Genomic DNA, 8,623 nt, shown 5'->3' with positions numbered 1-8,623 from the left:
CACCTTATTCCAGATGCTCCTGGCATTGAAGTAGACGCACTTTAGACCACCTTCCTTCCTGCCGGTACACTCCTGCAACTTTGAAACCTTACTCATGACCTCACTACTCTCAGCTTCTTGTGAACTGGAGCTATAATTCAGGTTCCCAATCCCCTGCTGAACTAGTTTAAACCCTCCCGAAGAGCATTAGCAAACCTCCCCCCGAGGATATTAGTACCCCTTTGGTTCAGGTGTAGACCATCCCGTTTGTAGAGGTCCCACCTACCCCAGAATGAGCCCCAATTGTCCAGGAATCTGAAACCCTCCCTCCTGCACCATCCCTGCAGCCACGTGTTCAACTGCTCTCCCCCCCTATTCCTTGACTCGCTAGCACGTGCCATGGGTAACAACCCAGAGATAATAACTCTGTTTGTTCTAGCTCTAAGTTTCCACCCTAGCTCCCTGAATTCCTGCCTTACATCCCTATCCCTTTTCCTACCTATGTCGTTGGTACCTATGTGGACCACGACTTGGGGCTGCTCCCCCTCCCCCTTAAGGATCCCGAAAACACGATCTGTGACATCGCGGACCCTGGCACCTGGGAGGCAGCACACCAACCGCGAGTCTCTCTCGTTCCCACAGAATCTCCTATCTATCCCCCTAACTATGGAGTCCCCAATGACTAATGTTCTACTCCTTTCCCCCCTTCCCTTCTGAGTAACAGGGATAGACTCTGTGCCAGAGACCTGTACCCCATGGCTAACCCCTGGTACGTCCCCCCCCCCCCCAACAGTATCCAAAGCGGTATACCTGTTACTAAGGGGAACGACCACAGGGGATCCCTGTACTGACTGCTTCATCCCAGCCCCTCTCACCGTCACCCATCTATCTTTATTCTTTGGCATAACTGCCTCCCTGAAGCTTCTATCTATGACCCCCTCTGCCTCCCGAATGATCCGAGGTTCATCCAGCTCTAGTTCCCTAACACGGTTTTGTGGAGCTGGAGTTGGGTGCACTTCCCACAGATGAAATCAGCAGGGACACTGACGGCGTCCCTCACCTCAAACATTCTGCAGGAGGAGCATTGTACTGCCTTCCCTGACATCACCTCTAGATTTAAAAAAAACAAGAAGAAAGGAAGGAAGAGCTTACCTGATATTCCCTGAACCCTTAGGTTAGAGGAGGGGAAGGGTGGGGGGACACTGCAAGTGTAGTGTCTCGGGTTTAGCAACCGCCCGACTTGTTACAGGCACTCACCTTCCCGACAGGCCCCTGCTCCCGCCGAAAATCCGGAGGCCGCTCCCGATGGAAGGTAAGCAGATTTAAAGGCACTGACTCACCTCCCTGACAGGCCCTTGCTCCCACCGAGAATCCGGAGGCTACTCCCGCTGAAAGGTAAGCAATTTAAAGGCACTCACTGACCTTCACGACAGGCCCCTGCTCCCGCTTCCCAACGACCGTGGGTTTTTGTTTTGGTTTAGAGGAGGTAGGGGGGGAAACACTGAGAAGTGTTTTGGGTTCAACTGTCACTTGACAACAGCCCCTCCACAAACCACCTTCAAATTAGGCTGACCGCACTGCACGTATGCAAATTTCCCCGGAACAGCCAATCAGTAGCTCTGCTCTGCTGGCCTCTGCTGGACACTTCCCTTCACTCGAACTCCTCGGGTCTCTTTCGCAGGTACACCTTCAAATTAGGCTGACTGCACTGCACGTATGCAATTTCCCCGGAACAGCCAATCAGTAGCTCTGCTCTGCTGGCCTCTGCTGGATGCTTGCCTTCACTCGAACTCCTCGGGTCTCTTTCGCAGGTACATCTTCAAATTAGGCTGACCGCACTGCACGTATGCAAATTGCCCCGGAACAGCCAATCAGTAGCTCTGCTCTGCGGCCCTCTGCTGGATTCTTGCCTTCACTCGAACTCCTCGGGTCTACTTCCGAGGAACACCTTCAAATTAGGCTGACCGCACTGCACGTATGCAAATTTCCCCAGAACAACCAATCAGTAGCTCTGCTAGATGCTTGCCTTCACTCAAACTCCTCGGGTCTCTTTTGCAGGTGCACCTTCAAATTAGGCTGACCGCACTGCATGTATGCAAATTTCCCCGGAACAGCCAATCAGTAGCTCTGCTCTGCTGTCCTCTGCAGGGTTCTGAAGGGGGAGGGTGAACAGCCAGTTGTCATGGTGCATATAGGCACTAATGATATAGGTTAAAAACAGGATGCGGTCCTACAAGCAGAATTTAGGGAGTTTGGAGCCAAGTTAAAAAGTCGTACCTCAGAGGTAGTAGCCTCAGGATTGCTACAACTGCCACGTGGTAGTCAGAGTAGAATGAAAGAATAGGCAGGATGAAGCGTGGCTTGAGAGATGGTGCAGGAGGGAGGGGTTTCAGATTTTTGGGGACATTGGAACCGGTTCTGGGGGAGTGGGTCTACTACAAATTGGACGGTCTACTCCTTGGCGGAGGAACCAATGTCCTTGGGGGTGCTTTTGCTAATGCTGTTGGGGAGGGTTTAAACTAATGTGGCCAGGGGGATGGGAACCGAATGGGGAGATTAGTGGACAGTAAAGAGGTAGTACCTAAAGCCTGTAAGGAACTAGATCATGAGAGTCAGCGTGACTAAGGTGAAGAGTAGGCAGGGAGCAGATGATGAACGCAAAGTGACTGGTGGTCTGAGGTGCATTTGTTTTTAATGCAAGAAGTGTAGTCGGTACGGCAGATGAACTTAGGGTTTGGATTAGTACCTTGGAGTATGATGTTTATTGCTATTACTGAGACTCGGTTGAGGGAAGGGCATGATTGGCAACTAAATATCCCAGGATATCGATGCTTCATGCGGGATAGAGAGGGAGGTAAAGGGGTGAAGAGTTGACTTACTGGTCAGAGAGGATATCACAGTTGTGCTGAAGGAGGGCACTATGGAGGACTCGAGCACTGAGGTGATAGGGGCAGAAGCTCAGAAATAGAAAGGGTGCAGTAACAATTTTGGGGCTGTAGCACATACCTCCCAACAGTGAGCGTGAGATCGCGATACAAATATGTAAACAGATTATGGAAAGATGGAGGAGCAACAGGGTGGTGGTGATAGGAGATTTTAATTTTCCCAACATTGACTGGGATACACTTTAGTGTTAGAGGTCTAAATGGAAAGAATTCGTAAGGAGCATCCAGGAGGGTTTTATAGAGCAGTATGTAAATAGTCCAACTGGTCCTGGTGTTGGGGAATGAGCCCGGCCAGGTGGTTGAAGTTCAGTCGTGTATTACTTTGGGAATAGTGATCACAATTCCGTAAGTTTTAGAATACTCATGGACAAAGACGAGAGTGGTCCTAAAGGAAGAGTGCTAAATTGGGGGAAGGCCAACTGTACCAAAATTCGGCAGGAGCTGGGGAATGTGGATTGGGAGGCAGCTATTTGAAGGTAAATCCACATTTGATATGTGGGAGGCTTTTAAAGAGAGGTTGATTAGAGTGCTGGACATGACCCTGTGAAAATGAGGGATAGAAATGGCAAAATTAGGGAACCATGGATGACAGGTGAAATTGTGACACTAGCTAAGAGGAAAAAGGAAGCATACATAAGGTCTAGGTGACTGAAGACAGACGAAGCTTTGGAAGAATATCGGGAATGTAGGACCAATCTGAAACGAGGAATCAAGAGGACTAAAAGGGGTCATGAAATGTCTTGAGCAAACAGGGTTAAGGAAAATCCCAAAGCCTTTTATTCATATACAAGGAGCAAGAGGGTAACTAAAGAAAGGGTTGGCCCACTCAAGGACAAAAGAGGAAAGTTATGTGTGGAGTCAGAGAAAATGGGTGAGATTCTTAACGAGTACTTTGCATCAGTATTTACCGAGGAGAGGGACATGACAAATGTTGCGGTTAGGGATAGATATTTGATTACTCTAGGTCAAGTCAGCATAAGGAAGGAGGATGTGTTGGGTATTCTGAAAGGCCTTAAGGTGGACAAGTCCCCAGGTCTGGATGCAATCTATCCCAGGTTACTGAGGGAAGTGAGAGGAAATAGCTGGGGCCTTAACAGATATTTTGCAGCATCCTTGAACACAGATGAGGTACCGGAGGACCGGAGAATTGCTAATGCTGTCCCCTTGTTTAAGAAGGGTAACAGGGATAATCCAGGTAATTATAGACCGGTGAGCCTGATGTCAGTAGTAAGGAAGCTGCTGGGGACGATACTGAGGGACAGGATCTATTCCCATGTAAAGGAAAATGGACTTATCAGTGGTAGGCAACATAGTTTGGGAAGGTCATGTCATTACAACTTAATAGAATTCTTTGAGGAAGTGGTAAAGTTGATTGATGAGGGAAAGGACGTAGATGTCATATACATGGACCTCAGTAAGGCGATTTGATAAGGTTCCCCATGGTAGGCTGATGGAGAAAGTGAAGTCTCATGGGCTCCAGGGTGTACTAGCTAGATGGATAAGAACAGGCTGGGCAACAGAAGACAGAGAGTAGTAGAAGAAGGGACTTTCTCAAAACGGAGAACTGTGACCAGTGGTTGTTCCACAGGGATCCATGCTGGGACCACTGTTGTTTGTGATATACATAAATGATCTGGAGGAATGTATAGGTGATCTGATTAGAAAATTTGCAGATGACACTAAGATTGGTGGAGTAGCAGATAGTGAAGGGGACTGTCAGAGAATACAGCAGAATTATAGATAGATTGGAGAGTTGGGCAGAGAAATGGCAGATGGAGTTCAATCCGGGAAAACTGCAAGGTGATTGCATTTTTGGAAGATCCAATTCAAGAGCAAACTCTACGGTAATGAAAAAGCACTGGGGAAAATTGATGACAGAGAGATCCGGGTGTTCGGGTCCATTATACCTAAGGCTGGCTGCGCAGGTCAACAGAGTGGTAAAGAAGGCATACGGCATGCTTCCTTCATCGGACGGGTATTGAGTACAAGAGTTGGCAGTTGAGTACAAGGGTTACAATTGTATAAGACTTTGGTTCGGCGACATTTGGAATACTGCGTGCAGTTCTGGTCGCCACATTACCAAAAGGATATGGATGCTTTGGAGAGGGTGTAGAGGAGGTTCACCAGGATGTTGCCTGGTATGGAGGGCGCTAGCTATAAAGAGAGGTTGAGTAGATTAGAATTATTTTCATTAGAAAGACGGAGGTTGAGGAGGGACCTTATTGAGGTCTACAAAATAATGAAGGGTATAGACAGGGTGGATAGCAAGAAGCTTTTCCCCCCAGAGTGGGGGACTCAATTACTAGGGGTCACGAGTTCAAGGTGAGAGGGGAAAAGTTTCAGGGAGATGTGCGTGGAAAGGTCTTTACACAGAGGGTGGTGGGTGCCTGGAACACATTGCCGGCGAAGGTGGTAGAGGTGGGCACGATAGCGTCATTTAAGATGTATCTTGACAGTACATGAATGGGCAGGGAGCAGAGGGTTATAGATCCTTAGAAAACAGGCAACGGTTTTAGATAGAGGATCTGGATCATCGTAGGTTAGGAGGGCCGAAGGGCCTGTTCCTGTGCTGTAATTTTTCTTTGTTCTAATCAGGTCAGTCGATTAGAGGGTTGTTTAGGAGTCTGGTGACAGTGGGGAAGAAGCTGTTTTTGAATCTGTTCACGCATGTTCTCAAGACTTTTGTATCTCTTGCCCAATGGAAGAAGTTGGAAGAGCGAATAAGCCGGGTGGGAGGAGGTCTTGATTATGCTGCCGGCTTTCCGCAGGCAGCAGGAGTTGCCGATAGAGTCAATGGATGGGAGGCAGGTTTGTGTCATGGACTGGCCTGTTTTTAAGACTCTCTGAAGTTTCTTGCGGTCTTGGGCCGAGCAACATACCAGGCTGTGATGCAGCCAGATAGGATGCTTTCTATGGTGCACCTGTGAAGGTCAGTATGGACATGCCAAATTTCCTTAGTTTCCTGAGGAAGTACAAGCGCTGTTGTGCTTTCTTGGTGGCAGCGTCGACGTGGATGGGCCAGGACAGATTTTTGGTAATATGCACAGTGAGGAATTTGAAGCTGTCAGTGTACAGTGCTTTGCTTCCTGAAGTCAATGACCAGCTCTTTTGCTGACATTGAGGGATAGATTGTTGTTGTTACAGTACTCCACTAGATTCTCTATCTCCCTCCTGTATTCTGACTCATTGCTGATCGAGGTCCGACCCACTATGGTCGTGTCATCAGCAAACTTGAAGATGCGTGTTGGAACCAAATTTTGCCACGCAGTTGTGTGCGTATAGGGATTAGAGTAGGGGACCAAGTACGCAGCCTTGTGGGGCCCCAGATTGAGGACTATTGTGGAGGAGGTGTTGTTTTTATTTCTTGCTGATTGTGGTCTGTTGGTCAGAAAATCGAGGATATAGCTGCGGAGGGAGGAGCCAAGTCCGAGGTTTTGGAGCTTTGATATGAGCTTGGCTGGGATTATGGTGTTGCAGGCAGAGCTGTAGTCAATAAACAGGAGCCTGATGTAGGAGTCCTTGTTGTCGAGATGCTCTAGGGATGAGTGCAGGGCCAGAGAGATGGTGTCTGCTGTGGACTGGTTGTAGCGATATGCAAATTTCCTTCAGTTCCTCCTTCAAGTCAGATCCTCTATGCCCGAGAATTTCCAGGTTATGTGTCCTCAGTGAAAACAGTTCCAAAGTAATTGCTCAATTAGTCTGCCATCTTTGTTGTCCATTAGGAATTCAACCGATTCTAACTGTAAGGGACCTCTTCTCCTCACATATCTCTAGATGCTTTGCAGTCAGTTCTTATGTTTTCAGCAAGCTTACTCTTGTATTCTGTTTTCCTCTTCCGAATTAAACTCTTTGTCATCCTCTGCTGAATTTAAATTTCCCCCATCCTCAGGCTTGCTGCTTTGGAGTTTCAGGGGGTGTTTTGGGGGGGTTTGGGCGAGTGAGGGGGGGGGGGGGGTTTGGGTGAGTGAGGGGGGTTTGGGGGAGTGAGGGGGGCTTTGGGGGAGTTTTGGGGACTGAAGGGGGGTTTGGGCAGAATTTGGGGGAGTGAATGGGGGTTTGGGGGAGAGGGGGGTTTGGGGGAGTGAGGGGGAGATTGGGGGAAGTTTTGACGGGGGTTGTGGAGTGAGGAGGGTTTGGGGGAGTGAGGGGGCATTGGCGGAGTGAGGGGGTTGGGGGACTGAAGGCGGGTTTGGGGGAGTGAGGGGTGTTTGAGGAGTGAGGGGGGTTTGGGGGAGTGAGGGGGGTTTGGGGGAGTGAGGAGGGTTGGGGGACTGAAGGCGGGTTTGGGGGAGTGAGGGGGGTTTGGGGGAGTGAGGGGGTGTTTGGAGGAGTGAGGGGGCTGTTTGAGGGAGTGAGGGGGGTGTTTGGGGGAGTGAGGGGGGTGTTTGGGGGAGTGAGTGGGGTTTGGTGGAGTTAGGGGAGTTTGGGGGAGTGAGGGGGGTTTGGGGGAGTGAGGGGGTTGGGGGAGTTTGGGAGAGTGAGTGTTGTTTAGGGGAGATTGAAAGGGGTGGGGGAGTGAGGGGGTTTTGGGGGAGTGAGGGGGTTGTTTGGGGAATGAGTGGGGGGTTTGGGGGAGTGAGGGGGAGTTTGGGGGAGTGAGGGGGTGTGGGGGAGTGAGGGGGGTTTTGGGGGAATGAGGGGGTTTGGTGGGGAGTGAGGGGGGTTTGGGGGAGGGGGGTTGGGGGATTGAGGGGGGTTTGGGGGATTGAGGGGGGTTGGGGGAGTGAGGGGGGTTTGGGGGAGTGAGTGGGGGTTGGGGGAGTGAGGGGCATTTGGGGGAGTGAGGAGGGTTTGGGGGAGTGAGGGGGGTTTGGGGAGTGAGGGGGTTGTTTGGGGAGTGAGCAGGGGTTTGGGGAGTGAGGGGGGTTTGGGGGAGTGAGGGGGGGTTTGGGGGAGTGAGGGGGGTTTGGGGGAGTGAGGGGGGTTTGGGAGAGTGAGGGAGGTTTGGGGTAGTGAGGGGGGGTTTGGGGGAGTGAGGGGGTTTGGGGGAGTGAGGGAGGGTTTGGGGGAGGGGGAGTGAGGGGGTTGGGGGAATGAGGGGGGTTGGGGGAGTGGGGCATTTGAGGGAGTGGGGGGGGATTTGAGGGGGTGAGGGGGGTTTGGGGGAGGGGTGTTTGGGGGAGTGAGGCGGGTTTGGGGGAATAGAAACATAGAACAGTACAGCACAGAACAGGCCCCTTCGGGCCTCAATGTTGTGCCGAGCCATGATCACCCCTACTCAAACCCACGTATCCACCCTATACCCGTAACCACAACCAGCCCCCCCCCCTTAACCTTACTGTAATTAGGACACTACGGGCAATTTAGCAGGGCCAATCCACCTAACCCGCACCATCTTGGACTGTGGAGGGAAACCGGAGCACCCGGAGGAAACCCCACGCACCGGGGAGAGGACGTGCAGACTCCACACAGACAGTGACCCGCCGGAATCGAACCTGTGGACTCCTGGAGATCCGTGAAGCATTTATGCTAACCAACAATGCTACCCTGCTTGCCTTGAGGGTGGGGTTGGGGGAGTGGGCATTTGAGGGTAGTTGGGGGTGGCATTTGTGTGTGTGATGGGGGGGTTTTGGGGGAGGTGGGGTTGGGGGGAGTGGGTGGTTTGGGGGAAATGAGGGGGGTTTGGGGGAGTGGGGGTCATTGAGTGAGTGGGGGGGATTTGGGGGGGGGGGGTGGGGGAGGGGTGTTTGGGGGAGTAG

The sequence above is a fragment of the Scyliorhinus canicula genome, chromosome 3, assembly GCF_902713615.1.
Source record: "Scyliorhinus canicula chromosome 3, sScyCan1.1, whole genome shotgun sequence".
Classification (NCBI taxonomy): Eukaryota; Metazoa; Chordata; class Chondrichthyes; order Carcharhiniformes; family Scyliorhinidae; genus Scyliorhinus; species Scyliorhinus canicula.
Note: the sequence above shows the minus strand (reverse complement) of the source record.